This window comes from Pituophis catenifer, unplaced genomic scaffold, assembly GCF_029215685.1.
Source record: "Pituophis catenifer annectens isolate HBS135680 unplaced genomic scaffold, rPitCat1.0.hap2 SCAF_3, whole genome shotgun sequence".
NCBI lineage: Eukaryota > Metazoa > Chordata > Lepidosauria > Squamata > Colubridae > Pituophis > Pituophis catenifer.
The window spans coordinates 198,559,246-198,579,152 of record NW_027256883.1 but is presented as its reverse complement, the minus strand read 5'-3'; positions in this window follow the sequence as shown (position 1 = coordinate 198,579,152).

Genomic DNA, 19,907 nt, shown 5'->3' with positions numbered 1-19,907 from the left:
TTCAAAGTTTAATGTCAAGTTTGGAGATCCAGTCAGTAGCTGCCGTTGTTATGCAGAGGGAGTCCCTAGAATCTCCTGGATACCTTCTGTTAGAGCATTCCCTCACTATGTGCTGGATAGTCTGTCGAGGGGCCCCGCAATCACATTGTGCTGAAGGTATCTTTCCCTATTTATACAGGGAGTCAGCACACACCCCATGAGTAGTAGTAACTGTGAGAGGGATCTTAGAGTCCTAGTAGACAACCATTTAGATATGAGCCAGCAGTCTGCAGCAGCTGCCAAAAAAGCCAACACAGTTCTGGGCTGCATAAACAGAGGGATAGAATCAAGATCACGTGAAGTGTTAATACCACTTTATAATGCCTTGGTAAGGCCACAGTTGGAATATTGCATTCAGTTTTGGTCGCCACTATGTAAAAAAGATGTTGAGACTCTAGAAAAAGTGCAGAGAAGAGCAACAAAGATGATTAGAGGACTGGAGGCTAAAACATAAAGAATGGTTGCAGGAACTGGGTATGTCTAGTTTAAGGAAAAGAAGAATTAGGGAAGACATGATAGCAATGTTCCAATATCTCAGTGGTTGCCACAAAGAAGAGGGAGTCAAGCTATTCTCCAAAGCACCTGAGGGTAGAACAAGAAGCAATGGGTGGAAACTAATCAAAGAAAGAAGCAACTTAGAACTAAGGAGAAATTTCCTGGTGGTTAGAACAATCAATAAATGGAACAACTTGCCTGTAGAAGTTGTGAATGCTCCAACACTGGAAGTTTATAAGAAGATGTTGGATAACCATTTGTCTGAAGTGGTGTAGGGTTTCCTGCCTGGGCGGGGGGTTGGACTAGAAGACCTCCAAGGTCCCTTCCAACTCTGTTATTCTATTTCTATTTTTCTCTTTAGATGAAATTGTAGGGAACTTTGTCATCCTATCTCATTGTATCAAAGATTACAAAAGTAATTTTCTACATCAGCAATTAAGATTCTTGAAAGTGCCACTCATGTGATCATTTCTTCTTTAGTCATTTATGCACATTTTCAATACATATATATCTATATATATCTATATATCTATATCTATATCTATATCTATATCTATATCTATATCTATATCTATATCTATATCTATATCTATATCTATCTCTATCTATATCTATATCTATATCTATCTATCTATCTATCTATCTATCTATCTATCTATCTATCTATCTATTTGAAAAATAGGTCCAATTTGTTATCAAACAAACTGAGCCACGCTATATGTGAAATGAATCATGATGGTATGGTAGAGATATTCAGAAAGGTGTTGGACACATCATTTCCATTCACCAAATTGTCTCCTCCTTCATGCAGAACAGAGAAGGGTCACTCATGATCTCCTGCTTTCCATCTCTATTCTGCTACTGTTATATACATAAAAGGTTAAAGCTGGAATAACCAATGACCTGTCCCTTTGGAAACTACCACCCAAATTAACCATGGTATTATTCCCAATAATAATAAAAAATGAGGGATGCGGTGGCTCAGTGGCTAAGACGCTGAGCTTGTCGATTGAAAGATCAGCAGTTCAGCGGTTAGAATCCCTAGTGCCGCATAATGGGGTGAGCTCCGGTTACTTGTCCCAGCTTCTGCCAACCTAGCAGTTTGAAAGCATGTAAAAAATGCAAGTAGAAAAATAGGGACCACTTTTGGTGGGAAGGTAATAGCGTTCCGTGCGCCTTTGGCGTTTAGTCATGCCAGCCACATGACCATGGAGATGTCTTTGGACAGTGCTGGCTGTTCGGCTTTGAAACGGAGATGAGCACCGCCCCCTAGAGTCGGGAATGACTAGCACATATGTGCGAGGGGAACCTTTACCTTTACCTTTAATCCATTCTAGAACTACAGAGAAATTTCGTGATAGTGAGAACCATTAATCAGTGGAACAACTTGCCTCCAGAAGTTGTGGATACTTCAAGACTTGAGGTTTTTAAGAAGAGATTGGATGACCATTTGTCTGGAATGGTATAGTGTCTCCTGTTTGAGCAGGGGGTTGGACTAGAAGACCTCCAAGGTCCCTTCCAACTCTATTATTCTCTTATTCTGCTCTAACCATCCTTATTTATTATTTATTTATTTGCTGTATTTATACATATTCTCATTGAATCATTCTAGGGTTTTACAGAGCTGTAGTGGAATGTATACTAGATTCCCAGAAGGAAGGGACTACATTGCAGAGAACCAAGAGACAGAAAATTAAGATGCTTCCTCCAGCGATTCTCAGAATATATATATATTTAATGATACAAGTAGTTGTTTTAGTTTGGCAATATGGTCTGTGGATGAGGAACAATATGGTCTGTGGATGAGGAACAATATATAAAATTGCATAGAAGTAACTCTATGTTCCTTTCTTGGCTTTGGGGTAGTCCCAAAAATGGTTTTAAAAGTTTGAGACAGACAAAAAATCCAAGAGAAAAACTGATTTTAATGGGGTAACTAATTGGGGAAGGCCAACATAAAGATTATGTGTTGAAAAGCTACCTCCCATTCCTTCATTAGATCCTGTCTTTTCTCCATGGCCTCAAATCAGCTACCATGTAGATCTCACAATCACAATGCTGTGAGGGAAGTTGTGTTTCAGTGACCAGCCAATGAATTTCCACAGCTGACACCAGACTTAAGACTTCTTTGGTCTTATTCCAAAGCTTTAACTGCTGTACCTTATCATTTGAGCCTGACATATAAAAGACACTTCAGAACAAGAGCCAACATGGGTAAAGTCAATGTTAGATTGCAAAGCCATCCCTGAAAATTGTAAGTTCTGGGAAAGAGGGTCTAACAGTTGATGACATTCTTTTATTTAAAGAACAAACACAATTTTCTTATACAGAACTTTGTTCGTGGCACATCATCGTTCCTTTTTTGTTCTTAGATACATCAAGTTAAAGTGACTAAAGTAGTTATTAGCTTTCACTGATGAAACATGAAGGGATGCGGCTCTAAGATTTTTCTCTTTTACAGTTACACCATACAGAGCTTTTGCCTGACAACCACATACATACATAACTGATCAACATTCTACAGGGTACAAAAAAGGAGTAAGAAGCAGTAAATCAAAGGAATTAAAGGCACAAGACAAGGAAAAGAAAAGGAAGGATAGGTAGAGCCAGTATGCAGTCACACTATTCACCATCCTAGCACACTAACCAGTCAAGTGTATTTTTGCATTTGTAAATGTATTCCAAAGCAGGGGTCACCAACCTTTTGAACCTCAGAGACCACTAAATTCATAATTTTAAATCTCACAGACCACTAATATGATCTGCCTAATGACTGGCTGGGTGGGCATGGCTAGGTGGTCATGTGAATGGGTGGGCGTGCCACTCAATGTCACTCACATTGAGGGGTGCCTTGCCGACCTCTCCTCTCCTCACCCCTCCCCTCCCAGCCACTCCTCGCCTCCCCACCCGGGCTCCTTAGAAAGCAGTTGTTGGAGATAAGCAACCACCATGAGAAAGAGTTGACAAAACAGCTGGCTCAGTTCAAATTGGATCTGACAGAGAAGGAGGGAAGACCTGTAGGAGTGCAAGGCCAGGTGCTGGCGCCTGGAGGCTCAGTGGGCTGAGATGATCAGCCAGTTCCAGGCCATGAAGCAGTCCCACTGGAACAAGGCCCTCCAGCTCTTTGCCACTAGCAGCACTTCCCTCCAGCCTTCACCCAAAGCCCCGCACCAGGAGGCTAAAGCAGACCCCAAGTCAGAATTCTGCCCCCCTCCAACCCTTACAAAAAAACCCCGAAGGGGGAGACTCTCTGCAGGAACGCAAATGTTCATTGCATGTATTTAGACCAGGGGCCATAGTTTGGGGACCCCTGATTTAGTGCAATATAAAAAATGCAAACAATTTTTCTGCAGACCACCAAAATTTTCTTGCGGACCACCAGTGGTCCATGGATCATTAGTTGGTGACCGCTGTTCCAGAGTGTCCACCATTGCAGCATGCAGGAGGGTAAATGACCCATAACACCATAATCAAATATTTCAAGAGAGCCAACCAAATCAAAGCAGTTAGATTCAAAATGGCTCCCTCTGGATTTGCTGCTTTACTCCAACTTTCATCTAATCATTTTCTACCCAGCCTAAACCATGATGGGTCCCTCCTTCTGTAGTGGCCCAGATAGGTAAATTAAAAAACTAGCACCCCAACAATTCCCAAGGGAATAGGGTTGGGTCTCTCCCCCCTGCACTGGCATCAGCTGAAACCAAAATAGCATGATCTCCACTCCCGATCCAAAGCTAGTCCAAAATAATAACCTGGTTGGTGCTTTGAAAGTCATGGAGGGCTGGGTTGTTTATACCACCTCCATCCTGAGCTCTCAATGGGTGAATCTATATGCATAGTGAATTGGAGAAAAAAAAAACTAGCTAAATCAAGAAGAGAGAGAAACATAAACAACATGCAAGAGATAAAGGGGTAGAAGACTTAATATCAAGAACTTCTTAGTAATAAGACTCTTCCTTCCCTTCCCTTCCCTTCCCTTCTCCGAGAACTTTTCAGAATTTTTTCTATTAGGAATAATAGGTAAAGGTAAAGGTTCCCCTCGCACAGAGGCTGTCCAGTCTCTTCTTAAAAACCTCTAGTGATGGAGCACCCACAACTTCTGTGGGTGCTCCAACTTCTGAAGGCAAGCCATTCGATTGATTAATTGTTCTGAATGTTAAGACATTTCTCCTCAGTTCTAGGTTGCTTCTATCCATGATTAGTTTCCATCCGTTGTTTCTTGTCTTGCTTTCTGTTGCTTTAGAAAATAGGTTGACCCACCTCTGTGTGGCAGTTAGTCCTCAAACATTGGAACACTGCTATCATGTCACCCCTAGTCCTTCCTTTCAGTAGACTCCATAAATTGCTACATCATTAAGTTTAAAGCAATGAGGTGCCACATGCTGGATGGAGCAAGCTCTAAACTTCCCTTTCTGCTTTTCTTTTTCTTTTCTTTTCTTTTTTGTTCTGTGAAGTTTTCAAAAACATTTAGTGCCATTTGTCAACACTGCAGCAAAGGAAGTGAAAAGCCCACAGGGCTCATGCACCAGAACCTAAATCTTTAGGCAGGCATTTATTGTAGCTCAATTTAAAACTGTGATTCCTCTGGATTATTGTCATTGCCATGGGCTGCTCTGAGGGCAAGTGAAACAGCAACTTTCAATAACTTTATTTCTAGGGAACTACTCATTCTTAAAGCAAGCCAGCCCCTGGACTGAATTGTCCAAGCCATTTAGTTTTCCAAAAGGGAAGGAAAAGAAAGAGGATTAGAAGGGCTTGTGCTGTCTCTTTAATTATTTACAAAGTGTTTTTAATCACTGCTGTCAATTCATTGTGTCCAAAGAGCTTCCAAAGGGACAAACGTTTAGCACCACAATCACTCTGGTCACTGGCCATTTGACGCATTCCAAAAGAAGCGGGTCCAGCTGGCCCTATGCATGGCAGAAGAGTGCCTAATAAATTGGCCCACTCAATGATATGAAAGTTGAAAGCGTATTAATATTAAAATCTGTCTCAGGGAGTAAAAGTAAATACCAAATGAGTTGTCAGTGGGATGACGCTGCTGAAAAGCAAGGCCAAAGGAAAGCCAATTTTTGTCAGCAGACTAGTCTTAAAGGGGAAGGATTTTTTTTTTTTAAAAAAAAGACTTAAATAAGTTTAATTGAAATGCAAGGCAGTTGGAAAGTTGGAAGGCACCTTAAAGAATTTAGTTCACTCCCTGCTCTATAATTATCCTTATCATCCTCATCCTCACCATCCTCACCACCACCATCATCTTCATCTAATTATTGTAATTAGATCAGTCAGCTTCCACTTAACAACTGAGAGTATTGAAATCAGCAAGATGGTTTATCTGATATCTACGTAAATGCATATTATCCAGCTGCCTAATATTATCAATGCCTAATGAGGCCAGTTGTTCTGCTCTAGCTACGGATCCCAAAGAACGCAGCAGCACACACAAAGTCCGTTCAAACCTTAGTTTACTGAATAAACCAGTCTTTTACAACAACGGCTGTTAATTAACTGCATTAACAGCCGCCAAGAATTCAAAAAATAAGAACTGAAAACTTACTATGATTGGCAGAATGCCCAGAAGCAATTTGCAGAAAGCTGATAAGATAAGCAAGACAAGAAACGAAGGTATGTGAACTAAGTTGTTCCCTGCAAATTGCTTCAGTCGGCATTCCTCCTTAAATAGGCTAAGGAAGTGGCCAATTAGCCCCAAGCCTTACTCTCGAGGAGACTCCTCCTGAGGAGCCACTCCTGCCTTTTGGCAGCTCTGCGTGCCCGTGCATCGAGAAGAGGATCCTCCTCTTCGTCCTCTTCACTTAAGGGAGCTTCTGGAGGTTCTGAAGGCCCTGGCTGAATCCCCGCCTCTGGCACCACATCTTCTCCAGCCTCCTCATTGTCTGACTCGAGTGCCAGCTGCACAGGCTGCTGGTGCAGCACCACACCAGCCTCTTCGCTGTCTGAATCAGCTACTAGCTTCACAGGCTGCATACGGGCCACAACACCAGTATATTGATGGCAGCTACATAATATGCATTTATGTAGATCAGGGATGTCAAACTGGATTTCTTTGAGGGCCGGATCAGCACTGTAGTTGTCTGTGAGCTGGGGGGGGAGGGGGCGGTGGTATGTCGGGATGGATGCCTCCTGCAGTACTTCATCAGCCAAAATGGGGCACAGGGAAGCCATGTATGCTCCCCCTGACACACTTTTTGGCTGCCAGAGGCACCGCAGGCTGGTCCTTTGTTATTTCCAGGCTGGCCCCAGGGGGCCGAATCCAGCCCATGGGCCTTGAGTTTGACACCTTGAGTTTGATGTAGATGTCCAGCATATCCGATAAACTATCTTGCTTCAATGGGACCACTCTGCCCCACTCATTCTGGTAAAAAGTGCCCGAAGTGGAACCTGCCAGCCAAGAAATATCATTTGGTGGAGACCAGAAGAGTCTTTATTACTGTGGCCCTTGGAACTTCCTGTCACCAGAGGAGAAATCCCTCCCTATCCTTGTAGCACTCCTGAAGAGTCCTAAAAGCTGGTTCTGCCAATTGGCTTTAGGGTCCTGATGGAGGCGCTCCAGGCTGAAAGTGGCTACCAGAAGTGATTGGTGCAGTGATACCAAAAAGCATCACCTCACTCCATTCAATTCCTTGGTTTTTTTCAGCCTAATATTTAATTCATGGAGTTTTAAATTGATCTTATATTTATATTTTGACTGCATTGTGAGCTTCCCCAAGTCACTTTGGATTGTAAAATGGGCAGCAAATTTAAATATAATAATAAAAAAGTAAAATTTACCTATTTCTAGCAAAATCAATGTTTTTCCTGATGAATATCCCTATTGTATTTTATAGGGACTTCCTTCCCCCTTTCCTTCAAATATTCCACCCTTTAATCTATGGTAAAAAAGAAAATCTTGTTTGTTTGTTTGTTTGTTTGTTTGTTTGTTTGTTTGTTTGTTGGTTCGATTTATATGTCACCCTTTTCTGGAGACTCAGGGCGGCATACAATACATTAAGCAATAGCCTTCATACTTTTGTATATACTTGCTTAGTAGGGCTTTCGCCCCCCCCCCCAAAAGCGGTGTTCTTTTTTATACAAAGTCAGCTTATTGCCTCCACAAACCGGGTTCTCATTTTTCCTACCTCGAAAGGATGGAAGGCTGAGTCAACCTTGAGCCTGGTGAGATTTGAACTTGCAGTAATTGCAGGCACCTGGTGTTACTTAACAGTGCTTTAGTCTGCTACGCCACCAAGGCTCTTCTAATATAGCCTCTTAGCCTCTATTCAGCAATTTGTATCTTAATGTTTAGAAGGACCCTAAAATTTAAATAAGTAAAAGTATTGTATCTATTGTTTAATTTTTTTTAATCACATATTGTGCTAGTTGAGAATAAAAGCCAGTTTGGTCTAGTGGTTAACCAGGAGTAGACAAACTTGAATTCTAGTTTTGCCTTAGAAATAAAATCAACTGGGTAACTTTGGGTTAATCAATATCTCTCAACCCTAGGAAGAAGGCAGGGGCAAACAAATTCTGAAAATGTTGCCCAGAAAACTGCATGAACCTGCTTGTACAATTACTAGGAGTCAAGACTGACTTGAGATAACACTCCACAAAATGAGGGACTATAGCTCAGGGTTGAAAAATTGGGTTGCAGGAGTTCTCAGAACCTGGTTTTTCATTGCTGGCATGAGCAATCAGAACAGCTCCAAGAAATGGTTAAAGAAGTTTCTTTATTAATGAACACCAGTTCATTACAAGAACCTCACCAGTCTATCTGCAACCTCTTGGAAAAGGACATATATACCCGTTGTTGTTGTTGTTGTGAGTTGTAAAGTTATGTCCAACCCATCCCGACGCCATGGACAATGTTCCTCCAGGCCTTCCTGTCTTCTGAAGTCCATTTAATATAAGATAAGCATGCTGAAGATCGATGCTGTGATCTGTATTATTCTCACCTATGGTTGACCTTTAGATATTTTTTTTCAATGGTCCATGGGTGGATTATAGTAGGAGGTCACTAAACATATAAACTTAGATCCCCTTCTCTAGAACACTCTAGAAATTAGCCAAAATATGATTGATTGATTGATTGATTGATTGATTGATTGACAGAGATACCCACATGCTATTTTAATACATAAATTGAAAGTAAACATAATTAAAAATCATGGGAAACTCAGCAGCATTTGCTTTTAAAATGATACTTCTGAACATATGATCTATCAAAAAGGACAAAAATAAGAATTACTCAGGATTGTTAGAAAAACAGGAACCTAGTCCCTCTTTATATATGTGCTGGTTTGTAAGTATGCAAGCCACTTGATGATAAGTGCAGATGTTAAATATAATGTCTTCCCCTTCCTCTCAGTAGTCTCATCAACATTTATTATTCTCTCCAAAGGTTCATTATTGCCTTTAATAATTTAGCACAATTGCAGTTATCACATCCAATACAATCTGTGTACCATAATGAACTTCATCCCAGCTGTTCAGATGCACAACTGGATGATTAAGATTTTACTCACGCTTCCTAAAATGAAGATAGGAACCCTCCCTATTCTCTGTCTTCTTGATATATTGGGCTGCCTCTAATCACTGCTGTTTGGAGTAACTTTCTGACCCCACAAAACTTGATCTGCTGATATGACGCCAGTAGGACAGATACAGTAAGGAAATATTCTCAGGCCATGATACCTTGGGATGGCAGTGTTGCCACCTACTCACAAGTGAAAGTCTCTGTAGTACAAGCAGTCTCAGTGATGTTTAAGGGTCAACCTGGACAAACTAACAAAAGAATGCTACTCAACAGAACAGTAATAAAAACGTACAGCCACATTGAGGAAAAAATATCAAAATTTCTACTCTCATGTTGCCTCTTTGTTCATGAAAAATATATTTTTGTAAGAGATTACAGATAGTCTTCAGTTGATGTCTATTTATTCAGTGTCAGTTCAAAGCTATAACAACACTGAATGGTAGGTATACACTAATACTCAAGCTGCTACATTCTGGACCAATAGTAGGTTTTGAATGCCATTGGAGAGCAATCCCATGTAGAGCATTTTGCTATAGTCCAGGGGGAAGAAAAGGACTAAGGCATGAGTGAGTGTCAGAACATTTCAATTCAGAAATTAATCCATTTAGTACATATGATGAATTTATGGAAAGATCCTTTTAGGCACAGCTGTCATCTCTTTAAGCAAATCTAAGAATATTCCTAAATTATGCATGTGTAGTCTTTGGTAGCATAATCCCATCTAGAATTAAAGCTGGAAAAACTCCAAAAACAGGAAATTCCTGAACCCATGGCCATACAATCTTGCTAGGCTTGAGCTACATCTCTCTATCCCTATCCAGGGGTGGGATTCAGCCAGTTTGGACCAGTTCAGGCAAACCAGACGATAATTTTACATCTGGTTCGCCCAACTGGTAGTTGCAAGGACTGGCTGGCCCCACCCACCCTGCCTTGCCCAGGAGTCTCCACGTGGCCTGTTTTGGATGCTAGGTAAGTGCAGGGGCCCGCATGGAGGCTCTGGGAGGGTGAAAAATGGGCCTCCTGGAAGTTCCGGAAGTCTGGAAATTAGCCTGTTTCTGGCCTCCAGAGGAGGCCATTTTTGCCCTCCTGGATGCTCGAGAAAAGCTTCTTGATCTGGGGAGGGCAAAAATGCACCTCCGCCATGGTGCAGGTGGCCAAGTAGGCCACGCCCACCATGCTCACACCCACCCAGCAACCGGGCAGAGAACCGGTTGCTAAAATTTCTGAATCCCACCTCTATCCCTATCCATAGCTCAACACATTCCAGACACCACAACAGGATTTTGATGGCATTACTTGTTCAAACAGGAACTGAGATATATAACAGGGTGTTATCAAAATATTAATGCCATGTGACTCCATATCATTGAATAACAACAGCCAGTAATCTAATATAAATGTAAAGTAGGAATAGAGAAATCTGTTCCTACTTTACATTTCGTAAAGTACTGTTGAACTACTGATCAAGTCCTCAAAAACTCCACAAAGCAATGGCCTTAGGCTCATTAACTCCTCCACCAATACTGACTAGAACTAAGTTCAAAGAAAGGACAACCAATGCAGAACAGTGTCTTCCATCTCTAGTCTCAAAGCCAGTCCAGAAGGATGCAATGTTTGATGGTATCAAAAGCTGCTGATAGACAAGAAGGTCTAGGATACTTACATCCTCCTTATCTTGGTCCATCCAGAGGTTATGCCCAAGTGAGATCACTGCTGCTTCAATACTGTATCTCAGCATTATACCTAACTGTAAAAGTTCCATGTAATTCTCATTTCCCAAAGTCCTTGATCCAATCGCTTTTCCCCATAGGCTTTTCCTAGAAACAAAGGGTTGGAGTCTGGCCAGAAATTATCTAACAGTATTAGGTCCAATAATGGCTTCTTGAGAAGAGAATGCATTACCTTAAAGGTAGATGGAACTACCCCTTCAATCAAAGATGAATTGACTACCATTTGGATGCAACCATGTATCGCTCCTGGGTAGTTTGACCAGTCAAAAAGAGCATGAATCTAATGCACAGCTAGTTATGCTAGTAACCTTTCTACTTCGTCAAGACTTACAAGCTCAAACTTTTCCAGTTAATAGGGCAAAACTATATTCAGCCAACTCAGGGGGACTTGCTCAGCTAAAATCCAGCTCAAAATATATTTGAGCAATTTGATCCATCAGATAAAATAATAATCCTCACAAAACCCTTGAAATGCTCCTTCAACCCTGACCCTGCCTAGCTTCTAAAAACAGCAATCTTCAAGCAGGGCTGGCTGGTATAGATTGCAGAAAACCATTATATGGGAGCAACAATTATACCTCAATCATTCTTGGGAGATGCTAAGGAACCCAGTCCTTTGTCTTGTATAAATAGTAATAAATTCCTCTTTTCCTTTGATTGTTTTAACCCTCAATTTCATCCTTGGACAGAACTCACACCACCACACTATTTATTTGCTTGTTTATTTAATTTGTAGGTCTCCTAACAGCATTTCAGCACCTTGATGAACAGTTATTTCTCAAGGAGTCAAATCTGCTAAGGATTCTAATTTTGTTGATTCCTAATTGAAAATATTGACAGAAGTGAGTTAAGCACTTCGAATACATCAGCTCTGAATGACAAGTTGTATAAATCAAGGTTTTGAAAATAGCTTTTTTTTTTCTCTCCAGAGGAAGTTGTTTTACTGCAACTATGGTTAAATGAAGAGATTCTTCTCCAATTAAACTGTTCATGTTTCACTTCTACATAAAGAGGGTGAAATATTACCACTATCTCAACGAGGCAGAGTCGTTGAGCATAATATTCTTTCATGTTAATTTACATAACACTGAGCAAGTTGTGTACAAAAGAATATATCAAATATTTTAACCAACAAACAAAAAGAAAGCAGGCCAAGCAAATGCAGTAGCATTCCATAACAGCTGGGATTTTTGTCAGCCTTGTGAAAACCAGTTAGCTAAATTAGGGCAGTTAGAGAAATGCAGTTAGTATAGGACAAAAGAATTTCAGAATTTTAATGCTGAATGTTAAAACACAGGGTTCCAAAGAGAAAACTGACACTCAGGGGGATAATTAAGGATGCCTTTGTACAAATGGTAGGTTAGCAAAGCAAGTTAAACAACATCATGCAATGCAATTTGTGAATACTTGACTCCAATAATTACATAATTGGAGCGTATAATACTCCTTGTCAGAGAAAAGCATTTACTTCCTTCTTTTTACTGAGTGCATTTCTCAATCCCGCCATCACCCCACCCTCAAATAATCAAGATTCATCTAGCAAGAGAAATTCAGAATGACAAAAGAGACTATGAAATGGCTGTTAAATGGTCAAACGTTTGATTTAGTGCCCTTTCTTTTATGGGAGAAGAGCTGTTTGTACTGCCAATCCCCGACAACAGTTTAATTTAACAACGCAATAACATTTAGAAGATCATTAATATTTGATTACTAAATGGCATTCCTGTAGCCACAGACATGTCATTGCTTTCTTTCTTTTCCCATCGTTTTAATTATTGGTTTAAGAATGGAAAAGAAAATGGATGCTTCTGTCATAAACAAAGGCCTGAACTTGTTTATAAACCTATCAGTTAAAATTATGTGGTTTATTCAGCTAAAGATGGCATGGCAAGGAACATTAATTGAAGGTTTTATCTAAAATAGGCAGCCCCTGGTTCCTCTGGTCATTCGGGAACTGATATAGTAGCTGACAAATAGCTGCTGAGTTTCACCCACTGAGCTTCCGAGATTCGGTTGGTTTGATGTTCCTCCATTGGACATTATGTTGTTTCTCATGCCACACTCTATACAGCTATAATATCCCCAGCTATTCTCTTGCTCAACCTTTTCCTGATACAGATCTCTGGACACAGTTATGTATATGTTAGTTGTGACTTTTATTTTTAAATGACATATTAGAGGAAGGGAGACCACAGCTGCGATATAAGGATATCTGCAAGAGGGATCTAAAGGCCTTGGGAATGGACATTAATGACTGGGAAACCTTGACCTCTGATTGTTCAACTTGTAGGCTAAAGACACAACATGGCCTTTTCCAATTCAAAGAGGCACTTGTTCAGCAGGCTGAGGCAAAGAGACAGTCCCAGAACCAATGAAATCTGGGGGCTGGGCAGGGACAGAATGTATCTTCCCTCAGTGTGGAAGGGATTGCCACTCTCGAATTGGCCTTTTTATCAACAGATGCTGTTTTAGGACTTCTTTCCAGAGCACAATACCATAGTCTTTTGAGACTGAAGATTGCCAATGAGAGAATATTTTTAAATGACATGGAATTGGAGTTACAGAAACAGGAACATAAATCACTAACATAAATTAACAATGAATCATAAAGATAGATATATGAGTAAGATCAAACAAGGAAGAGTCAAAAAACAAATAAGAACATACATTACTGTTGTTTATTTGACAATATATATTTGACAAAATGTATATTTGAAATCTTTGTTTACATGTTTTGTTCTGTATGTTTTGTTGTCACTGGTTCTGTTTTGTTTGTACTTTTAAACAAATAAAAATTTATTTAATTAAAAAAAGATTACAACATTCTAGGCTCTTGGGAAGAACTTGATATTGACGTAGACCAATATGAAAGAACTGACAGCTATAATTTCAGAGGCCTGTCAGAGCTCCATTTTATTTATTTATTTTCCTTTTAATTTCTCTCAGAGAAATATGCCCTTTTTTAGCTTAGATATTGAGTTCTATCATACATGTCATTTCAAAAAAAAAAAAAAAAAAGAGGGGGGAGGAGGGCATAAGAACCATGTTGGTTACATATGGGACTTGCCAGGTGGGAGAGGGAAAAAACCCCACATGCTTGCCTTCCAGAAAACTACACTGAACCTTAAAACCATCTGGTTTTGCCATTTTGTTCTTGTTTAGAAACAGCTTGTGTTTGCAAATCACAGTTTAACACATGGTAATAACTGGCAGAACTTTGTGAAACATGAATCACTTTCCCTTATACATAAGGGGGAAAAGCGGGGGAGGGGAGAAACTGTTTAGGATACAAACACTGTCCTGGGAATACTAATAGTATCTTCTGATGCAGGGGTGGGCAAATATGGCCCCTTTATGACCTGTGGACTTCAACTCCCAGAATTCCTGAGACAGCTTGGCTGTCTCAGGAATTCTGGGAGTTGAAGTCCACAGGTCGTAAAAGGGCCACAGTTGCCCACCCCTGTTCTGATGGATGCCTATTGTCACAATTAAGGAAGGAAGGAAGGAAGGAAGGAAGGAAGGAAGGAAGGAAGGAAGGAAGGAAGAAAGGAAAGAAGGAAGGAAGGAAGGAAGGAAGGAAGGAAGGAAGGAAGGAAGGAAGGAAGGAAGGGAGTCAATAGCTATTTATTTAGTGATTTTGATTTTGATTGGGTCAACTCAGCCCACTCCTTGGCTTTGTGAAATCTTTCCAATTCAAGGACAGGTGTTAATATGTTGAGATTTGCCTGATTTAGATGCAACAAATCAGTCTCTTCTAGGCTGTGCAATGCAATGCTCAGGAATGCAGGAGTCCTATTCTCCTGAGCTTAAAGAGACAATGCACTAGTGGGACTGAATACAGCTCCTAGAACAGGGCTGTCAAACTCCCCGTCCATGGGCCGGATGTGTCATGTTCTGGCCACGCCCACACCTGGTTTAGCAAAGGGAGGGAAAAGTCCCGATATGTCACGTGATGCTGCTGTGACAACGTGAGTTTGACACCCCTGTCCTAGAAGGTTCATCATCCTCTTTGTGGTTGTAATTGCAAGTCCACCTCAGTATAAAACCTGACCAAGCCTTTGCCCATTATTTTGGTCACACTGATTAAAACCAATTCCAGACCATTAAGGAGACCTACCTAGATGGTTGAAAGATGTTCTTTTGGGAAAAGTTGAAGAATGGAAGAAGATAGAAAGCTTAAAATGACTGTTTGGCTCTTCAGATTTCCCACAAGTGACCATGATGAGAGGTGCTCAGAATATTTTTTTTTTCCTTCTCTCATTGGCTGACAAAGAAACATCAAGTCAACTCTGCCCAAATTCTGCTTATTATCTATTTATCCAAGAAAGGAAGGGTCTAAGGCAGGGATGGGCAAATATGGCCCTTTTACAACCTGTGGACTTCAACTCCCAGAATTCCTGAGACAGCCAAGCCAAGCTGTCTCAGGAATTCTGGGAGTTGAAGTCCACAGGTTGTAAAAGGGCCACATTTGCCCACCCCTGGTCTAAGGCAAACACTCTTAACCATTTTATCTGGCTGTCATATCCTTTCATATTCTGCCCTACATGTGGCACTAATATTATAAATCTAAGGAAAAATAGCCAGGAAGCAACAAAAAGTTGCTATCATATCATGGAAGACAAATGCCCTACATTAAAGGGCAGAGCTCCAATGGCATTTCTCCCAATTTTATTTTCACATCAACGTCTCTCTCTAAGAGGTAAGTCGGATAGGTTGGCTCAAAGTCACCCAGTTGTAACTGGAACCTGTTTCTCCTTTGCCTAAACTCAAAACTTTAAACACTACTCTTTCTAAATGAGGCTCACTTATTGCTACATTACTTTCTTGACATGATTTGGGAAATGTACACTCAGCGGTTAAAAAAATGGGTGGAACCTCAAGTATCTTCTAAATTTAATCTGCTAGTAAGCGGACAAGACACACAAAACAATTACTGCTTGTTAGATGTAGTTGATTTTTTTCATTACCTGTCATCTCAGTGAAGAGGCTTGGCTATATTCTTCATTTAGAATAATAGTGTAATGAACCTCATCAGATGTCTGAAGCATTTTTTCTCCTCTCTATAATTCAGTTATGTTTTCAGAAGAAAAAGAAAAAAGCTAATAGTTTGACCTGGCCAATTCATGTCCACATATGTGGCCTCATGACAAGAAATATCTAGTTTCCATCAAGATGTCAGTTTTACTTGAAACACCTTTCCCATCAATATTTTTTCACTGTTTTGCCATTTTTTACTGGAATATTTTATAATGATGAAATGTGCATATAAAAGAATACAAGGTTTGCCAAGTCTGCATCCTTTTTTCTACATTAGTACCATACTTTTTGGAGTATAAGGCACACTTCCCCCTCCCCACCAAAAGACAGTGGAAATGTTGGAATAGAGCCATTTTTGGCCTTTCAAAGCCCTGCCCCATGCATCCCATTTTTGCAAAAAACGGGGTCATTTTTTGCAAAAACGGGGCACGCAGAGGCTTTGGGAGTACTGCAGAGTGCTCCTGTGGGCTCAGGAGGGCAAAAAAAATTTTTTTTCTTGCTTGCCTCTTCAAAATCTTGGTGCGTCTTATACATCGGTCCATCTTATAGTCCGAAAAATATGTTAATTAAAATATTTTATTAACAAAATTTGAACTCAAAAAGATTGAGTCCTTTGAAAACATTCACATACAGGAATTTAGATGCATGTATTCTTACTATCTTAGAGATGTGGTTTAGTAGTTAAATCTGTGCTTAAATCTCAGAGAGAGTAATTGTGTACTTGAACACTCCTCTTCCTTTCCTCCCAAGCTATCTAAGGATTAATTTGACTTCTTTACATTAACAAGGAAAATTGTTTTTTTTTTTTAAAAAAAAAAAGAAACTTCATATTGATTTTATTTACAACAAAGGCATAAACAAACTCCTGGCACCTTAAAGAGTAATAAATATATTACAGCAGAAAAAAATATTGCTATTTTTCTTGCCTTTTTAAATTAATATATTATTCCAGTATATACGAGCTAATTTTACAGGGTCAATCAGATGACTTTTTCTTTTCTTTTCTGGTCTGACAATATCCCTCTTTATGATTATCCAAAGGATGGAAGAACAAGTGATCTGACTATATTTACGTTCTTCACTGATCTACACAGTGCCAAAGAACCAGATCTATACTGAGTTTGATGGTCTCGTTATCCCTACCTCCATGTATTATGAAGCATTGGAAGAGAAAGAAAGAAAGAAAGAAAGAAAGAAAGAAAGAAAGAAAGAAAGAAAGAAAGAAAGAAAGAAAGAAAGAAAGAAAGAAAGAAAGGAGGAAGGGGAACTTAAATTAAACGAACTGGATGACCTTTTACATCTGTCAGATAGTAGTAATTTTATTCATTATGGCCTTCACAGGATTTCCAGAAGATTTGCAAGATTATATATATATAAAATGGCTGCTTGGCTGAGGTGACATTTCACATTATACCATTGACAAGCAAGATTTGAAGTCCTTTTTGGACCAATTGCAAAAAAGCAGATCTGAAGTGAAACATGACAAAATCTCCCATTTTAAGTAATAATGAATGACAACAGGCATTGTACATTGCTGAAAATTCTTTGGGACTAGATCTTAGAGGTGGACAACGGCACTGAGCCCAACTTCCTCCTTAATACTGAAAACCAGATTAAACATTTGAAAACTCCAGGAAGCTCAGGGAATTTTTCTTTGAAAATTCACGGTACTGTAGATTAGTTTTTACTCATTGAAGGTTCCCCCCCCACCAAATATATACACAGTTTTACATAGAAAGAGCACATTCTTCTATTTACACTTAGCTATATACACACTTGTTAAAAAAAATTATTTAGAGAATATAAAATAATCAAGTTGGAAGGGATCTCTGAGATCTTCTAGTCCAACCCTTTGCTCAAGCAGAAGACCCTATACCATTTCAGACAAGTGGTTGACCAGTCTTCTTCTTAAAAGTCTCCAGTGTTGAAGCACCCACAACTTCTGAAGGCAAGCTGTTCCACTGGTTAGGAAGTTTCTCCTTAGTTCTAGATTGGTTCTCTCCTTGATTAGTTTCCATCCATTGTTTCTTGTCTTGCCTTCTGGTGCTTTGGAAAATAGCTTGACCCCTATTTCAAAAGAGAAAGGGGTTGTAATCTGTGGACTTGATTATTTTAGTAAGATTCTGTTACATCTTGATTTTTGTTCCAAGGAGACAACATAATTCCCTAGATTGAATATGCAGACTGCTGGTTCTGTTCACTTGAGAATTAAAACTCCTATTGCCAACACTCACTCCCCCCACCCCAACCTCAGCTAAGGAAAATATACATCTACTTTTCCTTTAAGAAGTGATAATCTGGATTTGAGTTTAACAAGAGTAAACAATGGTAGTTGTTTAATAGTAAAAAAACTCCAACAACCCTCTGTTAATGTTTTATTCCCCTAAAAGCAGCTTTTATGAGGCCTTTCCCAGTATACATAAAATATGATCAAATTTTCCTTTCTGCCACAACTATTTATCTAGCTTGACCTTTACAAATGAGATAATCACATTCTTGCTGCAATATTTGTTGCATCAGCCTCCCAGTCAATGTGTATCAATTCTGGTTCACAGAAGCAAAATTAGCATCAAGAGTCAATAAATGCCACCTGATTTGACAGCTTTGAAAGAGGTGTCAGAATAAGCAATGGGATCCTCCTGCTCTTCGAACCTCTAGGATTTAACTTCTAAAGACATAAAACTGCTAAGGTAAAATGCAATTTTAATCTGATTAAATGCTCCTCTCAGCAGAGCAGAGGCTTCTATAAATGGTTTTTAATGAAAGGTTTAAGACAGTGGTATTTTTGGAGTGTGTGTATCTCAAAAAGGATAAGATGGTCAAAGTCGGATTGCATTGCAAAAAACAAAACAAAACAAAAAAACCTTTTTAGCAATAGCAATAGCACTTAGATTTATATCTGTTTCATAGTGCTTTACAGCAGTGGTCCCCAACCCCCGGTCCACGGACCAGTGCCGGGCCGTGGAGTACCTGGCACCGGGCCGCGCAGCGGCCGGGGGACATGAACGCTGCAGCGCAAAGGCTCCTGGGCCGTGCGCAAAAGCTCCTGGGCCGTGCGCAAAAGCTCCTGGGCCGTGCGCAAAAGCTCCTGGGCCGTGTGCAAAGGCTCCAGGGAAGAGAGCCCCGCGCAGGTACGCACGTGTGGCCCAAAGCCCCCACCCCTGCGCGCGCTCAGCGGGCCACGGTAAAATTATCAAAGGCTGATTGGTCCGCGGCGATAAAAAGGTTGGGGACCACTGCTTTACAGCACTCTCTAAGAGGTTTACAGAGTCAGCATATTGCCCCCAAGAATCCTTTTACCAACCTCGGAAGGATGGTAGGTTGAGTCAACCTTGAGTCAGTCAGATTCAAACTCCTGAAAGTAAGCAGAGTTACCCTGCAATACTGCATTCTTATCACTGCACCACCATGGCTCATTTTGGGTTTTTAAGGTTCACATTGATACAAAAGGAATAAGACTTACATCATATTGCTTCTTCACTGTTTTTTTTTTAAAAAACACTAGTCCTATTCCCATGAAATACCCCTGGTGTCAATATCTGAGACAGCGCGCCATTCAAAGTGGCCACAATGCGCTGTTTCGGAGTTGACACACACGCATAGGGAGAGGGGGATGCATGGGGCCACAGATGGGTGTCGGATGATGGGACTCATGCTGGGATAGGAGCCAGGAAGGCAAGCCAGTTGTGGTGGGTTCAGAAGCCATCCAGCCCTGAAGAGCAGGGCTGAAATGCTCTCGGTTCAGACCGGATCGCCCGATCCGGTAGCGATGGCGGCGGGTGGTTTGGAGAATGGGTAACAAAAATCCCTGCCCCTCCACCTGCCCAGCTGAGCTGCGCGATCATCAGAGGTTGTTTTTTTTTTTTTTTTACTTTTAGAAGCATTTTTCTTCGGCCGAAAAAATGCTTTTAAAAGTAAAATAAAAAGCCTCTGATGATCGCACGGCTCAGCTGGGATCGTCAGAGCCTTTTAAAAGCATTTTTTCGGCTGAAGAGGTTGTAGAAAAAATGCTTTTAAAAGTTAAAAAAAAAAGCTGGCCATGCCCACCTAGTCACATTACCCTCCACCCACCAAGCCAC